The sequence below is a fragment of the Hemitrygon akajei genome, chromosome 7, assembly GCF_048418815.1.
Source record: "Hemitrygon akajei chromosome 7, sHemAka1.3, whole genome shotgun sequence".
Taxonomy (NCBI): Eukaryota; Metazoa; Chordata; class Chondrichthyes; order Myliobatiformes; family Dasyatidae; genus Hemitrygon; species Hemitrygon akajei.
Window position 1 is genome coordinate 146,875,577 of NC_133130.1, and position 23,682 is coordinate 146,899,258.

The 23,682-nt window shown below is 40.4% G+C and overlaps 1 protein-coding gene across 2 annotated transcripts in view; it reads left to right on the forward strand.

The window, feature by feature from the left end:
* abca2 (ATP-binding cassette, sub-family A (ABC1), member 2) overlaps positions 1 to 23,682 on the forward strand; it is a 519,276-nt gene that overhangs the window by 105,730 nt on the left and 389,864 nt on the right. The gene's annotated exons all lie outside the window — the stretch shown is intronic.

Consider the following 23,682-nt stretch of genomic DNA (forward strand, 5'->3'; position numbering starts at 1 on the left):
TCAGAGGCTTTGTGTGTTTACTCAGGTGGACTTGAATGATGCCATGACTGTTGAAGTAAAGGCTGGTGACTCAGTCAGCTGGAACTTGTTCTATGTCATATATGTCAAACTCAAGGCCCGCGGGCCAAATCTGGCCCGCGGTGGAATTATCTTTGGCCCGCGAGATAATATCTAATTACTATTAAAGCTGGTGCCAGTAATCGAAGCGCCTATGGCGTATGATATGGCTAATGCTGAGTTTATTCAGGTACCAGGTTTTCAGGGTTTTTAGTGTTTATTCGGCAGTCTTGCTCGGCAGTCTTCTTCATAAGAAATGGAATTTGTAAAGTGAAATACTTTGTAGTTATAGCAGAGACTGAGACACATGAGAGCAGGCTGAAAAAACAGAGGCAACGAAAGCTGCGTTCGCACGTGTCCGACTGATCTGGCCCGCATGAAGCTGCATTTTGCTCAATCCGGCCCGTGACCTAAAATGAGTTTGACACCCCTGTTCTATGTAGTATTTCTTCTTAGTCTCCAAATAGTTAATTGTATATTAACCATCAGCCTCTATTGCTCTTGCTAAATGGCTGTTTTATGTATCTACAGATAATACCACAGCCATAAACTTCCAAAGTGAAGGGTCTTCAGCTTGAAACATGAACTCTGTTTACCTCACCACTAATGCTGTCTAGCTGAATGTTTCTGGAATCTTTTTTTAAATTTCAGATTCCTGGCATCTGCACACTGGTGGGGGACTGTGCCATCAATTGCCAGATATTGTCGCTCAGGGTCTTGGACTATATATTTTTTTAAGCGAATATGCTTCTTTGCTCGCTATTTTGAATGATGTTACTTGCTATTTTGAACATTATTCACTATTTTGAATGTTTTGCAGCTTGGCCGCAGAGGAATGCTGTCTCATTCAGCTGTATCTATGTATGGTTGAATGATAATTAAATTTGATTTGATATATAGTGATTGGAAAATGCCCAGTCAGATATACTAGAGTATGGTATCATATTGATTATGGAGTATAGAATCAATCTCTAATCTCAGCAGAAAGAATTTTCATTCATTTTTTAATTGTCCTTGTAGTAGGCAATGCCCTCTATTTTCTATGGAAACGTGGCTGATGAACATGGTATTTTTGCAAGTTGGTGTTAGAGCATATTCCTATGGGGACCCAAATTGTTTATGGTGCTCATTATAGTAATTCACTTCAGGTTAGTTTGATATAAATTCATTTTGAAGAAGCCCAGCATTTATGATTTATCACAACTTGTTCTTGAGGAGGGTGCATTCTCGAACCATTGGTATTCTTATTTGTGGTTGATAGGAGCAAGTGCCTTGCTTGGCCTCATTATTTAAAACATTTCTAAATGTAAAAGTCATCTTGATCCTTTGGTTGAGCTCTTTTATCCATTGTAAATCTGACTCTAGCTCTCACATGCTGATGCACTGGTGGCCGAGCAAGAAACTATTACGTTGGAGGTGATGGGTACGCTGTCAACTTCTTCCAATTTGCTGGGGTCGAGTGTAGGTATTTGAATGTTAACTTTTTTTTTTGAAGAGTGCAATTTGTTGCATATTAAATGAGGCAAGAATTGGAAAAGTGTGGCTAGCTAATAAGAATATCATCTGAAGGATGATACATCCACAATGAATGTGGCAGAAACTGTCCCATTAGAGTGGTATTCTTGAGACTTATTGAGCGACTCCATCCTTGACATTCAGCATACAGTGGACTATTGAAAGACCAACAATTGAGCTCCAGGAGAGAAGGCTGGAGAAGACTCCCATCAATGTCTGAGAAGCCTTTTTTTTACATATCTTGATTAAAATGAGCAACTTATCACCACATTGTTTAGTATATTTCTGGTAGATAGCAGGCGGAATCTGGAAAGAAATTAAAAAGAACGGAACAGAGATTTAAGTTGATTGGGATTAATTTAGAATATATGTGAGAAGGCTTATTTGCAACATAAACAATAATGTGAATGCATTGCCTGAATAAATGGGTAATTTCCCTGCTGTAGCTTGCACTCTGCAATATGTGGATAATTAATATTGCTGTGATGTCACATCGTATTGAGGCCACTGAAAGCATTCTTTTGGAAATAATTTAAAAGTGACTAGTTGAAAGCCTGAGATTCTTTTTCTGCAGGCATTCTTAGCAAATCTGTTGACCAGTAACTTTAAGCAGGATCAATGGACAACTAACTGTAAATGCAGATATAAATAAATAGCAATAAATAATGAGCCTGAAATAACAAGATTAAAAAATCCTTAAATGAGTGCAGTTATCCCCTTTTGTTCAAAAGTCTGGTGACTGAGGGGTGGTAACTGTTCTTGAATGAAGTGCTGTGAGTCCTGAGGCACTTGTACCTTCTACCTGATGGCAGCAGCAAAGAAAGAGCATGGCCTGGGTGGTGAGGAGCTTTGATAATGGATGCTGCTTTGCTTTTCTACAGCAATGTTTCATGTTGGTGTGCTCAACGGTTGGGAGGGTTTTACCCGTGATGTACTGTGCTGAACCCAGCCTTCTCTCTCAATAGTTCACACAACGCTGATATCAAGGATGCAGCCACTCAATGTGGCTCAAGGACACCGCTCTGATAGGATGGTTTCTGTCACAGTTCTTGCAGATGTTGTCCTTGAGTTGATATTCTTTTTGGGTAGCTGAGCCTTTCTATTTCTCGCCTCTTCTAAGCCCTACAAAGGTCCTGCTTTTGTGTAATGAGGAGTGAAGATGACAGACTGTTGTCCAACTGTCTGTATCAATGCCTTTCATTTTCCCATTTCGCTAATTGTTGCTTTTATTAGTGGACGTTTGGGGTCAGTTTACTTGCATGGTTATTGTATCTGCTCAGTCCACCACAAGAGTCATTGGCATAGCAGATGTTGCGAGCTGATGGAGCAAAAGCTCCTCTGGAACCTCCAAGTTTGTAGTAGGAGGCACTGACAGTGGATCTGATGCAATGAAGTGGAAACTCTGGCATTGTCCAGGACTCACCACTGTAGAGTGGTGCACTGATGGCTTATGTTTGATAGACTTGTAGTTTGGAGTTCTCCATTAACTTGCAGATGATGTGCAATGTCTCACTCACTTGTACTTTCTGCACGAGTCACTTTGAATTCAGACAAGAGTCACTTTGATTTCTGACATGTCAGTCCACAGCCTCCTCTACTGCTACGATGAGGCCACACTCAGGTTGGATGAGCAACACCTTGTATCCCGTCTGGGTAGCCTCCAACCTGATGCCATGAACATTGATTTCTTGAACTTCTGATAAATGCAACCCCCATCCTTCACAATTCCCTATTCCCATTTCCCTCTCTCACCTTATCTCCTTTCCTGTCCGTCACCTCCCTCTGGTGCTCCTCCCCTTCCCTTTCTTCCGTGACTTTCAGTCCTCTCCTATCAGATTTCCCCTTTCTCCATTCCTTTATCACTTTCACCAATTGACTTCCCAACTCTTTACCACCCCTTCCCCTCTCCTGGTTTCACCTATCACCTACTACATTGTACTTCTTCCTCCCCTCCCCCACCTTCTTACTTCTCATTGATATTTTTTCCAGTCCCAATGAAGGGTCTCAGCCCAAAATGTTGACTGTTCACTCTTTTCCATTGATGATGCCTGTTTCTCCAGCATTTTCTGTGAATTACTTTGATTTCAGCATCAAGTGACACATTGCTAGTGATTGTGAAGTCAAGAGATGTAAGAGTGTGCACAGAATCATAAACCCCTCAGTGCTGATTATTGGTGAGATGTTGGGCTGTGGCACTCTGAAATCTTTAAAGCTGCAAGTTCTCCTTAGGATGAGGCACTAGTTCACCATTCATAGCATGGAGCAGCTCTTGAATGAGATCTGGCTCAGTTCTGTCTAGGCAAAATTGAACACTTTGCCATCAGTTCTGGTTGGCTCCTTTTCCCCTCATCAAACTCCCAAGGAGGAACTGAAGACAAATGACAGTAGTATTGGGAAAGAAAATTCTGAACAGTATCAGTGCCAGAACTTAACCCCGGTTGCCTCATACTGGCTTTCAGAGTTTTGTTGTTGCCTTATCATTGCCCTTGTGTTGTCATGAATGGAATCATGGGTAGTCCATTGGGGTCATCAACAGCCTGTTTCCTGTGCAGTTCTAAGTACTGGAGTTGGTCAAGCCAAAATAAAGATCAGACATAGGAGCAGAATTAGGCTATTTGTCCCGTTGATTCTCCTCTGTCTTTGATCATAGTTGATTTAATTTCTCTCTCAACCCATAGTTCCAAGAGACAGATCCTAATTCCCATCTTATTTTTCCCTGTAACCAGTTCTTCAGACACTCTAAAGAACTCTATGACCCACCTGCAGTTGGGGCAATTTGTATCAGCCAGTTAATTTCCCAGCATGTCCTGAAGATGTGGGAGGAAACAGGGTTATTGGGAGAATGGTAAACTCCACGCAGACAGTGCATAAGGTCAGGATTCAACCTTGGTTGTGGTGTGGATGTGCTATCCAATTTCTTGCAGAGATTTGGAAATGCCATCAATGATAGATGGACTTGAAATTCTCAGAAATAAAGCTCTTTTTGATATCTGCTGTGAAATTCATTATTGAAGAACTATTCCTTCAGTAAAAACACTTCTGAACTTAAGTTTTATTGAATGAATTACAACTGAATATAACAAAGTACTGAGTCATATTTACTGGTAAATGTTATTTTTATGTTCATGTCAAATTTTTCTATTGCATGATAAACAATTTTGATGTTGTGATATTTCACCTATCACAATTATAAATGTGTATTTTGATTATGATTTTGCTTTCTGTATAGAGTAGATCACACACGACAGCTTTGGGAAGCAACCAGTTTTCCTCATTTTTAACCTGCTGCTTCTAGTTTGTCTGTTCAGCTTGAATAAACTGCCACTGCTCACACAACTGAATGTCTTGCTAAGGTCGATAAGCATAATATTAAATGGTGTTTATTTCTGGTGTTTCTTCTTCAGCTGCTGAACTGAGATGATCTGATTTGCAGAGCAATTGGGGTAAATGTGATCACTATTCTTGCTAGGGTAAAACAAACAAATACTTTCCCCAAGACATTCAACCTGGAAATGCCTGTAGCCTGTTTGCTGTAGTCACTCTTGTTTGTCTCTATATCCTGCGTATCCTGAGGACATACCCTCTCTCCAACAGAAATGGTGGTGTAAGCAGGTTCACAGGAGACCTCTCCTTGATTAATTCATGCAGAATAGTATCATTACTTGGAGCTTTGCCCACAGCTAGAATGTTGAGAGTTTCTCCATTGAAGCTTCAGTATGTTATTCTAGAATGATGCACTAGCACTCTTGCATACCTTCTTGATAGTTTTTTTCCCTGCAGTGCAATATGAAGTAATGTTTACCCATCACGTTGTTATGATTGGTGACGGTGTCCATACTTTTGTTTTGAATGATGTTGTTTTCTTTATTGTTTTGATCTCTTGAGTGCAGCAGAGTTCCCTGTGGTAGAGAACAGAAGGGTACTCTGACAGAGTTGTGCCCAGTAGTTGTTGGCACAGGGCCTTGGCAGTAAGTTGGACGTTACTCCAAGCAGCTCTTAAGGCATTCAGAGCTGCCTTATTTTGGTCTGTCTTGTGGTTAATGAGGGCAAATCATTTGGCCTCAATGACAGATTCCATTATGGTGATGTTGGCATGGGGCCAATCAGTGTTTTATGTTTTTTTTTTCCGATATACAGACAATTCAGGGTTGGGAATGCAGTCTTACGTTATATGCTAACACATCTGCACTTTATAGGTACAGTGGAGGGTACTTGTTCATTAGAAAAAAGGAACTTCTAGACTTTTCCTGGGAAGGCAGTGTGGCTGATGTTAATACAGGAAAGGTCTTTCTGCTTTAAATGAAAAAGCTTCAAGATGTTGTGCACTGACTCTGCAGTCCAAAGCGTGACATGTCACGGTGTGAGGATGACTTCAGATGTTGAGGATGTTATTAAGAGAGTTATGTTTATCAGTGGCCAGATCCACTGGTGTCAGTGTCCCGACCATGGATGTGTCTTGTCTCATCCAGCTGAAGGGTCTCGCCCCAGAATATTGACTGTCCATTTCCCTCCATAGTTGCTACCTGATCCACCAAGTTCCTGCAGCTTCTTGTGTGTTGCTGCAAGCTCCAGTATCTGTAGTCTCTTGTGTCTTCACCCCTGTGTGCATGGTTTGCTCTGCAAGATGTTACACAGCAATCCTGATAGCAATGTAGCACACCATCTGCTTGCTTTCATTTGTATATTTTCTACTACGATGTTTGTAGGAGCCATGTATCTAGTTTCTGTATTTTGTGTTGCATATCTATTATGGATAATTTGTCACATGGGTTGGGGCATAATGAAAGTGAATCAGTATAGTTTTGTTTTCATGTTTTGTCTAAGTTTAGTCTCGGTAGAGCCAGGGAGTGGACCATGACGTGATTTTTTTTTGTTGACAGTTAGATTGCTATTATATCATTATTAACCCACTATTTTGTTATATTGTTAATTTTAGTTTTGCTTTTAGTCACTACAAGATTGTCCACCTCTCTGGTTTCTTAATGAAAGATTAAATGTACTCTTTTAAACTTTATAACTTTGTTATTTTGAAGTGGTTCATACAGCGTCAATCCTCGTGCTTAGTCTCTGAGCAGTTTTGGTTTGTTTTCAAATAACTGCTACAATTTTCAAGAATTATGTCATGCCCCGTGGCCTGCCTCCATCCTTTTGTTGAAGTCCCAGTAGGTGAAGATGTCTTCTCCTTGGAATTTCACTGGCACTGTGAGATGTTGTGGAACTGCTCCCATATCTCTGTATTGGAGCACAGATGCTCTTGAGATTAGTTGTCCCTCTTTGACTTGAAAGGTGGATGGAAGTAACACCTTCAGAGCTGGGTCAGGTGTTCTACCACTGATTTTCTTGTGGCAAAGTCTTTTAATTTTGTATATGCATTTCTTCTGAACCTCTTCTGTCTGATGGGTAAGTAAATAGTTTGAAAGATCAGCATGTTATCCTTTGTGCAGAGGTGATGTCAGTGTTCAATCCTGAAATACCTAGAGGTGTTACCCAGAGGTTGTTTCCCAGTTGCACATCATCAGTTCATCCTGTGCATATGAACCTGATGTTCCAGCTGTATCCGATTTATTCCCCCCCACCCCCAAATAGGTTGCCTGGTTTCAGTAGACTTGTCCTATTTCTTGAGATCAAGCTCCCTTTGTAGCACCTGATCATGAAGGGTTAGCACATTACTCATCAGTTTAAGTTGCCTAGTAACTGAACAGTGGGATGCAGTGGCACATCCCATTATTGAACATTGTCTGTAACACCTGTTATCTGGATCAATTGAGTTGGACATCACGTAATTGGGGTCTCCTCTGTTGTATTAGTGCTCTACAGTGATACCATAAAGTTTTCTCTAGACCACAAAGCCAGATAGAATTTATGGAAGCACTGAGCTGTCCAAACCTTATGGCTATCACTTGAATATTCTGAGTTGGTCTGAGAGGAATTTAGAGTGCTAAGGTTCATATTGTTATAGTTACAGACATTGCTGAAAAGAACTTCTGGTTAGTCATCAATTAATTTTTGAATTCATGACACATTTTCTGTCCATCTCCTTAAAGTTCCTCCTTCCCTAAGACAATGGAATTAATTGGATGTTGCTGTGAGTTTGGTTCATGTATCAATGCTGGTGGACCTTTATACTGCATATCTGGGGGCCAGACTTTCGAGTTCTCCTGAAGTTTTAGCCTAGGGCCATAAGGGTCCCAGTTTCTATGCGTTGTCACGTGGAGGACTTGCTTGATGGAGTAATGATTTATTGATGAGGTGGATGTATTTACTTGGACCTACTCTTCACGTTGGTGGTGGCCAGAGTTATAGATTGAAAGAGCATTGCAGTCCAGCATGCTGGTACACAAGAAAAACTGGTAGAAAGTGGTATAGAAAATTTCCTCACTCAGTAACTAAACACAGTGCATTGGGTTCTGATACTATAGGACTATTATAGGATTTGGCCCATTATGTCTGCTCTATCATTCAAATGTGACTGCTACTGAAATAACCCCATCCTTTTGCCTTCTCCATGTAATCCTGAACCCACTTACTAATCAGAATCTATTGATCTCTGCTTTAAATACAGCGAATAACCTGGCCTCCACGGACCCCATAGTATGACTTTTTCAGATTCATCACCATCTGGCTGAACTGAAGAAATTCCTCCTCATCCCAGTTTTAAAGGAGAATCCCTTTATTCTGAAGCTATGCCCTTAGATCTTAGGCACTTCTACTAATGGAACATCTTCTCCATCTCCATTCTAATCCATGCCCTTTGGTATCTGGTAGTTTTCAATGTGTTCTCCCCTCAGCCTTCTGAACTCCGTAGAGCAGAGGCTCAGAGACATCCAGTGCTCCTCATATGTTAAGCCTTTCTTTCCTGAAATCGTTCTTGTGAACCTTCTCCAGAGCTAACACATTTTCCTTAAATACAGTCAAACATAATTCGTATAATGAAATAAAACAAGTCACAACTGAATCAATTTGTTGTCTATATGACTGGAAAGTTGTAAACTGGATAGACATGATTTGGTCGTTGACTGCTGGATTACTGGACCAACGTTACTTAGTTTAATCTTTGTACAGTGTTGAGAGTTCAGGAAAGAATAGTGGTGCAAGTATGAAAAGAATACTGACTTGAATAGTTGCAAACGTGTAGGATTATGAATGGGTGAATTGAACCACTATTGGGGTGCCTTTAGCATAAGGACTTCAGTGGTTCAAGTCAGCTCAACAGCACATTTGCTAAAACAACCAATGAGGGGGGAGTAAGTGGTGAGCATGCAAATGATGCCCACAATTTGTGAATGGAAGGAACACTGTGAAGAACATTAAGTCAGTCGCCTGTGGTATAGCAGTTCTTCCGAGAAATCGATTCAGGACATCATACTACATATTACTTTAATTACACTTTTGCTTTGTTTCTTGTTACTAAAAACTGATGATAACTCAGATAATTATATTTCCCAGAATTAATGAGGACCAATGACTGATTTCATCTCAGTTTCTTCACAATAATCTTCTTGGTTTCTGATGATCCATTGGTCCTTTGTATGCCCAGGATGCCTGACCCAGAACAGGTTCATAATGCCTTGTTGATCTGCAGCTTTAAACCCATCTCCTTGGTTAAGTTTTGTTTTCAGGTGATATTAGTTAACTGTACCAGCTTGGAGAATGAGAGAAAATTCCAGATACTTGAAGAAGTAATTTATGAGCAGGATTGAATTCCAAATTTCATTAAAAAATTTTAATGTAGATTACCTTACAAAATATTCAACAAAAAATTTCTTTTTTTTATACAACCCTGGGATTCTTTTTCCTGTTGGCATATGCAGCAAATCTATAGAACAGTAACTTTAAACAGAATCAATGAAAGAACAAGTAGAACATAGAAAACAAGAAACTGCAAATGCAAATATAAATAAATAACAATAAATAATGAGAACATGAAATAACAAGATAGCGAGGCCTTAAAGTGAAATCATTGGTTGCGGGAACATCTCAATAGATGAGTGTAGGTATCCTATTTTGTGCAAGAGCCTGATGGTTGAGGGGTAGTAACTGTTGTTGAACCTGGTGGTGTGAGTCCTGAGACACATCTGCCTTCTACCTGGTAGCAGCAGTGCGAAAGGAGCATGGCCAGGGTGGTGAGTTTTCTGTATGATTAAAATATGATTCCTTATTTGACTATTTTGCCTTTTCTGTAAGGAAACTAGGATTTGAAAAGCTGATGGTATGTTCCAGCACACTATTGTTATCTTGGATTGAAAAAGGGCCCTGGCGGGTCAGAGAGACTGACTGGGGGAAGTCATGAGAAATCAGTGTGTACATTTTGTAACTTTCATGCTGGTTAAGATTTTGTTTTAGAAATGCCGAATGGTTTCTTAATTGTGTCTGTTGGGAATGACAAAATCATGTAACAGTCTTTAAGTTATTATCTCATTAGGGCTGTGCTTTAATGGATTTGAGAAAAACATCAGTCTGTTCATTGGACAGAATGAAAGTACTGAGCCAATGTCATAGAGAGACACTGCTTGGAACAGGCTTGGATCAGGCATCTGCCTTTATGTACATCAAACTTTTTCTTCCCCTACATTCCCATCACTCCCAAATTCTCTCATTCCTCTGTAGGACAGCATAATTTACAGTGGACAATTGACCTACCAAACCACATGGTTTTGGAGATGTGGGAGGAAAGAACAGCATCCAAAAGAATCCCACACAGTCACGGGGAGAAGATATAATCTCTCCATTGGCAGCACCTATACTGCTGCCACAGCACAATACCTTTCAAGACTTGTGTTAGTGACATTAAACTTGATTGTAAAACCAGCTTACTGAAGCTACAGTATGAGACAGCAGTTCTAACAGCAGTACCACTGTGTTACACCTGGGCTAAAATATTCTATAGCTTCAGCACACTGAAGATGCACTCTGTCACCAGTTTCATTTTGAATCTCTATCTATACCAAGAAAAACACATCATTACTCTCTAAGGAGTTTTCTTCTCAGTCTTGTGACAATAGCAGGTGGCTGATTTACTTGAAGAAAGGTGCTGAATGCAATTAAAAGCTGACTGCACTGTTGTGTATTTAATATTTTGATTATGTTTGAGTAATCTTGCATGTATATTTGATTAAGCATTCCTATATGTTTAAATAATCCATTACGGGTTATATGTACAAATACATGAATTGCATTCATCATCACGCTACCATGTGATACATGCGTGGCTCACTTAAAGTAAAGACAAAGTTACTGCCATATTTTCGACTCCCTGTGTCTTCCATTGAATTAATTTAATGTTTTGAAGTTACAAAATATAACGTGCATATTTTTCATTTTCCCTCACCAAGTGCCTATGAATATGGATGGCATCCGTTAGCCTTGCGAGACCATGGATCTGCACCTGGAAAGTCTTGCTTCAGTCTTTCCAGGGCGCAGGCTAGAGCAAGGTTGTATGGAAGACCAACAGTTGCCCAAGCAGCGAGTCTCCCCTCTCCACGCCACCGATGTTGTCCAAGGGAAGGGCAAGGGCCGATACAGCTTGGCACCAGTGACGTCGCAAGAGTTGCCAGAGCGAAGTTGAAAGCAATGCTGGACTGCCTATGAATAATCTTGTAGCCAATTGCAGGACAATATGGGAGGCTGGACTGAAGAAACACACCAGGCTAATTCCTGGGAAGGCGGGGTTGTTCTGCCACGAATGGCTGAAAACTTTAGATGTGTATTCGCTGGAGTTCAAAAATCTTTTGAGAACAATGTGTGAAAGTTACAGGCAGAAAATACAGGTGGATCACTCAGCAGGATAGGGAGCATGCTTGGTGTGAGATCGAGTAAACGTGTGACCTGACCATCCTGCAAGTTACTGTGTCTGTTAGTTTACATGTAAAATCATATATAGGAATGAGCTACTGATATCACAGTGTTTCAATATAATAAAAATCATGATTAGTTTGATATGTCACTTTGAATGGAAATATTCAAAGTCTGGAGTAAAGTTTTTGAGGTGACTAGGACTGATTTTAGGAGGAGCAGTATGAGTTCAGCAATCAAATTGAATGCTCTCTGGACTGCAAAATAAACTGAAGTATATCTGATGTCTTTGGTTAACAGTTCCCTGGAACTGGTTTGATTGTCATTAAAGAAATTTCCTTAAGCTTTTTGTCCAACTATCTGTTATCCCCTCTTCCTTGCTCCCCCCTCTGGAATGCACAATTGGAACAGTTTGAACATCAGATTTATTATCAATTTCTTGCAAGGCATAGCACTTGTTGCTTTGTGGCAGCAGTACAGTGCAAAAGACATAAAATTACTATAAATTGCAAAGTGAAAAAAAGTGCTTAAAAAAGAATACTCTCGTAGTGTTCAGGGGTTCATGGATCACTGTGATGGTGGAGAGGAAGAATCTGGTCAGGCTCCTGTACCTCCACTCGAAGGTCATGTTGCAGATTGGATGGATGCATTGGCTTCGTACAATAATTAAAAATAAGTACAGTCGGCCCTCTTTATCCGCGGGTTCCGCATTTGCAGATTCAACCAACCGCAGATCAGGAAACCCCGGAAGTTCTCTCTCCAGCACTCGTTGTTTGAGCGTGTACAGACTAATTTTTTTGTCATTTTTCTCTAAACAATACAGTATAGCAATTATTTACATAGTGTTAGGTGTTATAAGTAATCTAGAGATGATTTAAAAGTGCAGGCAGTCCCCAGGTTATGAATGAGTTCCATTCCCGAGTCCGTCTTTATGTCGGATTTGAAGTCGGAACAGGTACATTCGGTATTATGTCGCGTCAGTTAGTAAAACGTTTGTCTTAGTATATAGTATGTATTTTACCTTTCTATGCATATAAAACACTTAAGAAACATATGTATTTTAATAACTAAATCACTGCCTTGCTTAGTAATAATTGTAGCTTTCATCGGGGCAGGGCCTTTCACATGCTCCATTAAAATTGTTCCGATCATTGACCAACTGTAGTCTAACAATTTTCCAATGACTGATGGCATTTCACCTCTTTCTGATCGCTTTATTACTTCCACTTCATTTTCAATCGTGATCTTGATTGTTTTTGTGAACAGAAAGGCTGCGGAATCAGAGCTGCACCAGGTCCTAAAGTCCACCGCACTGATACAGGTTAAATAAGGTCTGGGGTTCTGCTAGGTCCTAAAGACCACCGTATTGATTAAATAAGGGACTTGAGCATCCACGTTTTTTGGTATCCGCGGGGGGTCCAGGAACCAATCCCCCGCAGATAAAGAGGGCTGACTGTAATTGCACTTTTATGCATCCTTCTAGATGGGAGAAATTTTCAGCAAGTTGAATGTGCTGGGGCTGAGGGTGCAGAAAGGAGCCAATATTCTGATTTTTTTCCCCTAAAATGTTTTCACAATTAGAAAATGATGTATAGTATCATATTTGGCTTTAGAATGTCCTGCTTATCAGACCTACTGCAAAATGACTTGAATAGTATCTATTGTGTCCCAGGATACCAATGAAACCGTTAACTCTATACTGAAATTCTTATAAAATGAGATTATAGATTATAAAATAAGATTTGGTAAGTGTCAACTGAAGTTAGGAATTCAAAAGAATTTTTTTTACTCCTCTCCCCTTACAGAGCAGATAGGCATGGCATGAATTGCTAACAAAAGCCCTTTGTTCAACCTGTTCAGTAATGCTGGTTGCAAATATCACTTAAATGACGTGTCCAATGTAGTTTAATAAGGTTGAAAATTGAGCACTGGTCTCAAAATATCATCTGGAATTTGTCTAAATTACTTTTCAAGGGAGGTTACATATTGCAGCCAAAGGAGGGTTTGTTCACCTGGACAGTAAATGGATGGTTCAGGTGAATATTTGGTTTCCAAATAGTAACTTCTATGTATTTCTGTGAGCGGAACTCTATTTTGAGTATGCTGATTTTTGTCGTGGTTTTGGAAGTGCGCTTGGGCTAAGGAATGGAAAATATTCTGCTGAATTTTACTTCTTATTTGCAAACTCTGTTTGGTGGCATTGGATTGGGATCAAGAAAAGGCCCTAAGGAACTTTACCCGCCACAGACTTTTTCTGAAGCTGAATGGATTCAAGTCCACTGTGGGGAGAATTGTAAATAGTGAAAACAGAGGGTCACATTGGCCAATATAGGCTTTATAATGTAAAATGGATGTCACAGTTTCTTCATTTCAAAAAGTGACCACGTTTCACAAAGTAATAAGTTTGAAGTTTTGGACTGCGAGTTTATGAATACTGCTATAAAATACAAAGCTTATTGTTTGCCAGTTTTCAAAGTCACTAAAACTGCCATCTTTCATCATTACAAGTTGGATATTGCAATACTCATTTCAAACCTTACTCAAATTATGTGCTTAGATCTGAAGGATATTGTGACTTCATCTGTGTTCATGTTACTCCATATATAATTACTGATGACCATATTATGGGAAATGTCCTCAGAGCTTCAGTTGAATGCTGCTGTGAGCTGTACTGAAAGAGCAACTACAGTACCTCTGCATTGGTTATCAGAATCCACAGTGCTTGAAATGTCTGCGTCTTCCCTCTCCCCTCTTCCTCCCCCATTCATTCATCTCTGGTCAACCACCATTTCATCTTCCATCATTCTCTTGCTCTTCCTCCCCTCCAACTTTGTACCGTAAACCCCGAACATCTCATTCTTTGTGTGATAGTCGATTCCTGGACATCAAGCAAGTGGTTGTTTTTTAGTGTAATTGGGGATATAGAATGAAGTTGTCATAGTTGAGCCTGGTCTTATCCTTAATTATTATTAATACATGCACATTACACACGAGCTGTTGGAAGTTGAGCAAGATTTCAGGTTCCAACTCTCAAATCTCTCTGATATTTATTTAGACGAGATCCTGTTTAAGTTGCTGGAGTTCATGGTCTGTTTGGTGTGCAGCAAAAGGAGGAGAAAGGAGGCTGTGTATGGAAGTAACATCACATTGAAGTTGGTGTAAGTTGCAGAGCTCCATAAGGTTTTTTTTGTCTCTTCTGCTGAATGTCAGCATCTTTCCACCAGCCATTCTGTAGTTACTGGAACAGCACTGTGTAGGAGCACTCTAACAGGCAGAGTTTTCCAGAGTGAATACACAGAATATATTTGAATGCTTTAGAAAATGTATCTTTGCTAACTTTTAGTTTGCAGTATTTATTTTGATATAGTTTCTATTTCCTTATTGGTGCCCGTCAGATACAGCAACAGCAAATGAAACAGCAAAGATAAGATGTGGTCCCACACCCTAATAAGGAATTGGGCTAACTAGGTTCTTATTCAGAGGGGTACTTATAGTTTGCTCTTTCATTCTCTCTGCCTGCTCCTCCCTCTCAGGGGCTCCCCACATAATTATTTTCAGGGACTGACCTCTGGTAGCAGACTACTACCAATTAGGTAGTAATCTTGTAGGTACCAATTCACCTTGGGTGAGAGTTCATTATGTGCCTGTACATCAGTTAGCTGGCTAGTCTTCCTTTGTGAATGAGGTTTCCAAAGGCAATCCAATCCTCACAAAACATGTAGCCATGAACAATTTCCATCAACTTTGATAATCATCGGATGTGAGAATCTTCACTGAATCTTTTTTCACCACTAGAAATGGGAAAGGGAGAAAGCAAATTAATTTTCATTTGCAGAGAGGATGGAGTAGAGCTAGTTAGAACAAAGGGAATATCTTTGTTAATCCCGTATCTTTCTCTGTAGATACCAATTCACTCTGGGTTGCAGTTTGGTGCATGGCAGTGGCTCAACCAACTACCTAGCTTTTCCTGGTGACCGTAGTCAGCATGTTTTCAAAGTTAATTCAAGACTCAAGATGAGTATCTGTGAATAATTCCCACAATGCTTGGATGATGACCAGAAGGCGGAACCTTACCAGGTTTTTAACACACTTTGGTTCAGAAACATCAAAAGCAATTGTTTTTCCTCTCTACTGTTTGCCTCTGTAATTAAAGTTAAACCTCTCTACACAGATGATGTAATGCCTTGACCTCAGAGAATTTTCAAAACAATTTCTGTATACCGTTAGTTACATTGAATTGTTGCTTTATGTGAAGGGCAACAACTAAATGTAGAATGACAGAAAACATGCAGCACTAGTAGAGGTGAACTGGCTTCTGTGTGTCTATGTTGGTCAAAGGAGACACCCAACCTAACCAAGTGTACAGCACTAGTAGAGGTTAATTGGCTTCCGCGTCACTTTGTTGGTCAGTGGAGACATCCTGCCTAACCAAACATGCAGCACGTGATCCATAGCCTCAACATGTCACAATTACATAACCAGAACTTTTTAAATGACATGAAAGTTTCAACCTCAACTACTCTTTTGGGCAATGAGTTCCTACTGCTCTCCAGGTAGTAAGAAATACAACTCCCCACCAGTCCTCTAACCAATGACTTTAAATCTATGACTTCTGACTTTTAACCCCCTTTCCCAAATCCATGTAAGTAATGCTTACTGTATTTAATGTTCAAAGCTGGGACCAAGCAGAAAGCTGAGGCTGAATGGAAGGCACTTCCATTTTTCACAACACAAACTACCTTAACAACGAATAATTTAGGTTTTGTACAAAATTGTAAAGAAGCCAACTTAAAATGCACTGGCATAACCCAGCACAACATGCTAGAATAACTCAGCAGCCAGACGGCATTGTGGAGAGAAAATCGGAGTTAATGTCTAAGTTCATCCTTCATTAAAATTCTCAACAATATTTTTATTGTTTTTTAAAATAAAGAGCATAGTATAAAAGAGGTTTGTGCAGTGCATAACAAATGTATCCAATGTACAATTCACATCTATGAAAGAGATCCACCCACAGTACAATCATACTTTGGTTACCTCCCTGCCCCAACCCACCCCTCCCAATCCCCATCTCCAAGCCATCATTGCATTAGCAAAAAGGGTTAAACAGAACCTTTGTCCCCACAGAGCTGCATTGGTATAGAGAAGGTGTATTTTCCTAATACATAGACTGTTGTATGTTTACAAATCTGAGTCTGTAGAATTTTACCGGAAAATGCTGGATGGAGGTCAGGGGTCTATGTGCAGAGGAAAGGGTGGACCTTTAGTTTGACTGGGAATTCTGAAAATATTCAAGAAGGGGTCCCCACATCTGTTGGAACTTTATGTCTTCAGCCACCTCTTCAGAGCTCTGGGGTGTACATCATCTGGTCTAGGTGACATATCTACCTTCAGACCTTTCAGTTTCCCAAGAACATTCTTCCTAGTAAAGGTAACTTCAGATGCTTCATAACCCCTGACACCTGGAACTTCCACCATACTGCTAGTGTCTTCCACAGTGAAGACTGATGCAAAGTACTTATTCAGTCCACCTGCCATTTCCTTGTCCCCAAATACTACCTCTATCATTGTTTTCCAGCGGTTCGATATCCACTCTCACCTCTTGTTACTGATTATACAGTTGGGATTATATATAAAGCTTTGCCATGGCAACAACTTCTCCCTTGGATAATGAGATTTCTGACTTTGTTTATCCAAAGGTACAGATAAAATAATTACAATCTGTATTCCAACAGTCAAGTTTAGAGCTTCCTGACTGTTTTAGACAGCTATGAAGCAAGTTCACTGAGACTCAAAATAGGAATGGCATTATTTGTCAAATTCTGATTTGATGAGAAGTTATCTGAAAATTTATATTGAATTTTCTGAGACGGAGTCCAAAGGATTAAAGGTGTTGAATTCAGAATCTCCTATCCCTGGTAACCTGACTCCAAAAGCTGAGATAATTGCATGTATTTTGTGCATCTGATTGCTTAACAAATCAACCTTGTAATTGTTTGCCATTCCTCCCCTTTCCCAGTTTCTTTCCTTTTATATGCATTCAAGGGAATTGAGCATTGCAAGCTGAACCAGCATTAAACTAGATTCCTTCTTCTCAGGCCCTTGACCTTTTTCACCCACCTGGCTTCACCAATCACCTTCCAGCTAGCCTCCTTCTCCCCCCCCCCCCCACCCCACCTTTTTATTCTGGCTCTCCTCCCTTCCTTCTCAGTCCTTAAGAAGGGTCTTGACCCAAAATGTAGACTGTTTATTCATTTTTGTACACTCTGCCTGAACTGCTGAGTTCATCCAGTTTTTTGTTTGTGTTGCTTTGTCCAACCCTTGTTGCCTTTAAGAAGCTGAGCTGTCTTCTTGGACTGCTGCAGCCTCTGTTCTTTACCTGCTAGGAATGCTCTTATTTGAATTTCGGTACTGAAATTGTTTGGGATCTGGCTTTCTTGAGAATGGTTGTCTTTTTGATGGGGATTATTGTACAGTCTGTTCCTGGTCTCATTGTGATCCACCTTTGGTTAGAAATTGGGAGCATGACTAGGTTTTCTCCTCTCAGTTGTGGGATATGTTTGAGCTCATGCAGATGTGGCTGAGGAAATATTCCAGTCTTTATAAACAACACACTCAAAATGCTGGTGGAATGTCAGGACGAAGGGTCTCGGCCCGAAACGTCGACAGTGCTTCTCCTTATAGATGCTGCCTGGCCTGCTGTGTTCCACCAGCATTTTGTGTGTGTTGTTTGAATTTCCAGCATCTGCAGATTTCCTGGTGTCCAGTCTTTATAAACTCTGGACTAGCTGCAGGCCTTACTGATTCATTTGACAGAGTGATGCCTTGGGCCACCCAGTGCATAAACATCATTCAGTACAGATTTATCTGCTCGTTTCATCTGGAAGATGTTTAATACCTGCATCCTTCCCCAGGTGTTTGAATGCCTTGAGGTAGAATTTGTGAAGAAAAACATTGAGGGACAATCCATGAATGACCAGTCTTGTGAATTAGAAGAAATACTTTGTGTTATTGGCTTTAGTTTCTAATCACAATTTTAGTGACTCTTCTGTAAATATGTAGAAGCCAAACTGATCTGGAATGTACAAAGTGAAAATGCTTAAGCAATGGCTTAAAACGTTAATGTTCTTAGTCTTTTTGCAGAAGCTGTTTAACTGGCTGAGAGATTTTATTTTTGCTTTTATTTCCAATTTGCAGCATCTGCATTCTTTAAGATGTTGATACAATAAATGCTTTAGAGAGAAGATATCATATTGCATTTAAAAAAAAATACTGCATTTTCTTTGAGGTGGTAGAATGGTAAATCGACTGCTGTGACAACTATGTTTATTTTTGCTACATTGAAGGCACTATATTTATACCAATCCTTCAAACAAGAGTGGGCACGTTTGTCTCTATTTATACAAGTTCCAGGGAATTTTCTGTGTGGCAAAAATTCCATCCGAAGTTCATTTGACTTGCTGAGACCTTTTAAAACTTTTGAAAAATACACTTTTGGTGTGGTGAGAAATGGCACAGGCTCTTAATTTGAAATATTTACAACCTAGGGAAGGGCTTCTCTTTACAAATGTTCATGGATGTCAAAAAGTATATTTTATTATTAAAGTGCATATATGTCATCACATACAAGCCTGAGATTCATTTTTCTGTGGGCATGCTCTGCAAATCTATAACAGGATTAATGAAAGGTCAACCAGAGTTCAGAAGACAACAAAATTGTAAATGCAGATATAAATAAATAGTAATCAGTAATGATAACATCAAATAACAAAATGAAGAGTCCTTAATGTGAGATCATTGGTTGTGGAAACATCTCAATGGATGTGTAAGTGAGTGTGGTTATCCCCTTTTGTTCAAGAGCCTGATGGTTGAGGGGTATTAACTTTTTGAACCTGGCAACATGAGTCCTGAGGCACTTGTAGCTTCTCCCTGGTGGCAGCAACGAGAGAAGAGCATGGCCTGGGTGGTGAGGATCTCTGATGAATGCTGCTTTCCTGAAACAGCATTTCATATAGATGTGCTCAGTGGTTGGGAGGGCTTTACCCGTAATGTACTGGGCTGAAACCGCTACCTTGTGTAGGATTTTCCGTTCAAAGGCACTGGTGTTTCTTTACCAGGCTGTAATGCAGCCAGTTAATACACTCTCCACTACACAATCTGTAGAAGTTTTTGATGTCATTTCAAATCTCCAGAGAATCTGAAGGAAGTAGAGGTCCTGCCATGCTTTCCTTGCACTTGGATTTACATGCTGGGTCCAGGTTAGGGCAGGTCCCCTGAAATAGTAATACCCAGGAATTTACAGTTGCTAACCCTCTCCACCTCTGACCCTCCGATGAGTTCTGGCTCAAGGACCTTTTTGTTTTCCCTCTCCTGAAGCCTACAGTTAGTTCAATTAGTTCCTCGGTGTTGCTGACATTGGGTGGGAGGTTGTTGTTATGAAACCACCCAGCCAAATTTTCAATATCCCTCCTACATGTGATTCATCACTAAGTTTGATATGACCCACAACAATGGTGTCATCAGCAAACTTGAATATGGCGTTAGAGTTGTACCTAGTCATACAGTCATACGTGAGAGCCGAGTGGAGCAGCGGGCTAAACACCCGTGTGCTAATTGAGATCATGGAGTAGATTTTTTTGCGAATCTGATCTGACTGGGGTCTGCAAGTGAGGAAATCCAGAATCCAGTTGAACAAGGAGGTATTGAGGCCGAGGTCTTGGAGCTTGCAGATTAGTTTTGAGGGGATGATGATTTTAAATGCTGACCTGTAGTTGATAAAGAACATCCTGATGTATGCATCTTTGCTGTCCAGATGTTCCAGGGTTGAGTGAAGAGCCAGTGAGAAGGCATCTGCTGTGAACCTTTTGCTCTGGTAGGCAAATTGAGCGGATCCAAGTCACCTCTCCGGCAGAAGTTGATCGATTTCATCACCAGCCTCTGAAAACAATTCATCACTGTGGATGAGGCAGATCACCACGCTCTTCTTGGGCACTGGTATAATTGAAACCTGCTTGAAGCAGTTTAGTGAAGCATACTGCTGACGTGAGAGGTTAAAGATATCAGTGAACATGCCAGCTAGTTGGTCTGCACAAGTCTTTAGTACGTGGCCGGGTACCCCATCCAGTCCGGATGCATTCTTTGCATTCACCCTTCTGAAGGCAGCCTGAATGTCGGCTAAGGATACTGCAATAAGGGATCATCAGGAGATGTGGAAGTTCGCAATGTGTCCTCCATGCTTTGACGGTTGAGCGAGCATTGAACTTATCTGGAACTGAAGCCCTGTTGTTCCCCCATGTCGCTTGATTCAATTTTGTAGGAGGTTATAGCGTTCAAACCCTGCTAGAGCTGTCAAGCATCCCTTGTTGATTCCAGTTTGGTTCAGAAACTCCACCACCCTTGTGATCGCTTTCTGGAGATCATACCTGCACCTCTTGGTCTCCAGACCTGAATACCTCTGATCTGGCCCTCAGCAAATTTCAGATCTCATGGTTCATCCAGGGCTTCTGATTGGAGAAGGCTCAGAAGTCGTTTACTTTGGCTTTGAATTTTCCTTCCCTAAAATAATAAATAGAACTCAATACTGGCTGTTGACTTTTAAAGTTTCTCTAAATATTTACACTCCTGTGGTATGTTCATTCTGATGATGAATCATGCGTACTTTTAAACTGCGAAACAAATACACAAGAATAAACATGAGTAAAGCTCACATTCTCCCATGGCAACAACTTCTTCATTTCTTAAAATATTTTATCTGAGCAATGTTAATGAGTGCAATATGGATCAAGTAATTAGATTTCTGCTCTCTGAACCTGAGTGTAGTTTGAAGAGCAGAGTCTTTGATCTATCCGGTAGTGGACCTTTCTGAAATGTGTCTTTAGCCCAGCAGATTTCACTTGGAGGGGCAGCCAGTCAATACAAATTGGTATGGGTGCCAATCTGGAGATCTTGGCATTACCCAGTGATTATTGCAGATGCTGTAGGAAGTTTTGTCACCCTAAGATTATTCTCTGCCTCTACCCCGGTCTTTTTATTTACTTGATTGTGATGTTGTATAATGTCTTTATCTGGGTGCCTGGTCCCCAATACTATATTGTGACAACCTGTGGATGTAGGAACACGAGACTCTGCAGATGCTGGAAATCTTGAGCAACACAACGCTCTGGAGGAACTCCCAAAATATCACCTGTTTACTTCCCTCCTGCAGAGTTTCTCCAGTATTTTATGTGTGTTGGGTGTGATATAGGGAACTGCCTTGGCAAAACAGCAGCTGCCCCCATATAACAACCTTCACGGCTGGTGAAGGGCATCTCCTAGGCTCGCAAGATGTCCTGCCAGTCATTATTGTTGGGCTTTTGCTTGCGAGTATCTTTGGCGTTCAGTTACGCTTAAGAAAAAGTAAGAAGAATGAATCATTTCTTTTGCACCTTGACACATATCCCCAACTAAAATAAAAATGAAAACATAAAAACAAATCTAAATAAATGATAAAGAAGTGTATATCTTGATTATCACCAGCTGCCTATGCCTCCCAGTTATTAAAAGAGGTTGCTGTGGTATTTACAGTATTATGTACACTTGAATGGGAAAATAAACCATGTAGTAACTTTCTGAATAAATTTACAGGTAGCAAACTGAAGTCCAAACAGTTTTGGGTATGAGTTTCCAGGTTTAGTGGCTTGGCTGATTGCTACAAAGAATGATCTAGATATCTTTGGAATGGGGAGGAGATAAATTGGTGAATTTGCTCAGATTGGAAGATCGTATTCAGAAATGAAGAGTGAAAGATGGTAATATTAAGTATCCTTTGGATAAAATAATTAATCCAAGTCCTGATCTGTTTATTTAGATTAGTGGTTCCCAACCTGGGAACCAACATGGCTTAATGGTATTGGTCAGTTGCATAAAGAAGGAACCCCTGATTTAGATCAACCACATAGAACATTGAAAATTACAGCACAGGATCAAGCCCTTTGGCCGTCAATATCTATGGTGAATATGATGCCATATTAAACTATTTCTTCTGCCTGCATATGATCCATATCCCCCCCACTCCCCACCCTCATGTGCATGTCGTTGAGTGCTGTTGAATCTGTTGACCATAAGAATATTATAGTTGTCCGCAGGATTTCCCTAGGCGAGGTCCATAGGCAAGATATGGTCTCCTGCACAGGTACTGCTGCTGCTCATGTTGGGATCCGGCTGGATTCGAATTCGGGACCATCTGTCTTGAAGTGCAGTGCGGATCTTGCTATGCCACCGGCTGGCCCAACATATACAGAAGTCTATCTCAAAGCCTATTAAATGCTCCAGGCATTGGCCTTCGAGCCAGTACCACTCTCTGTGTAAAAGAAAACTTGCCAGATATACCTCTTTTAAATGTACCCCTTCTCATCTTAATTGTATGTCCACAAACATTCTATTTCTTGTCTGAAGAGGAGAGAGACATGCTGTTGTTTTGATCAACATCACTTATAACCAACACAAAAATGAGGCAGTTTTATCTTGGTTCAAGTTTTATGCTTTCTTTCTGTAAGCAAATGATAACCACATTTATAGCAGCTACAGTCGGCCCTCCTTATCCGCGAATTCCGCATGCGCGAATTCAACCAACCGCAAATTGGGAAAACCTGGAAGTGCTCTTCCAGCACTTGTTGTTCGAGCATGTACAGACTTTCTTTCTTGTAATTATTCCCTAAACAATGCAGTATAACAACTATTTTAAATAGCATTTACATTGTATTAGGTATTATAAGTAATCTAGAGATGATTTGAAGTATGGGGAGGATGTGCGTGGGTTATCGTGGATCGGGATCGAAAAAAATCAGAAGTTCTCTTACTAAGTCAGTCGGAATAGGTACATCTGGTATTATTTAAAGTCAGTTAGTCAAACGTTTGCATTCGTATATAGTATATATTTTACCTTTCTATGCATATAAAACACGTAAGAACGTATGTTTCAGCGCCGGGCTCAGGAATGGAAGTTCTCGGGACTCGGGACAGATTGCTCCCAAGTGCTGGGTTGATGTGGAGGATCAAAAACCCAAAACCCCAAAATTAAATCACTGCATTGTTTAATAATAATTGTAGCTTTCATCGGGGCACAGCCTTTCTCACTTTATCCTTTAAAATTGTTCCGATCGTTGACTGACTGTAGCCTAATGCTTTCCAATGACTGATGACGTTTCACCTCTTTCCAATAGCTTTATTATTTCCACTTTATTTTCAATCGTTATCATGCTTATTTTCGTGAACAGAAACAGAGATTCAGATCTCTGCCGCTGGGTCCTGATGTCCACTGCACTGAGACAGGTTAAATAA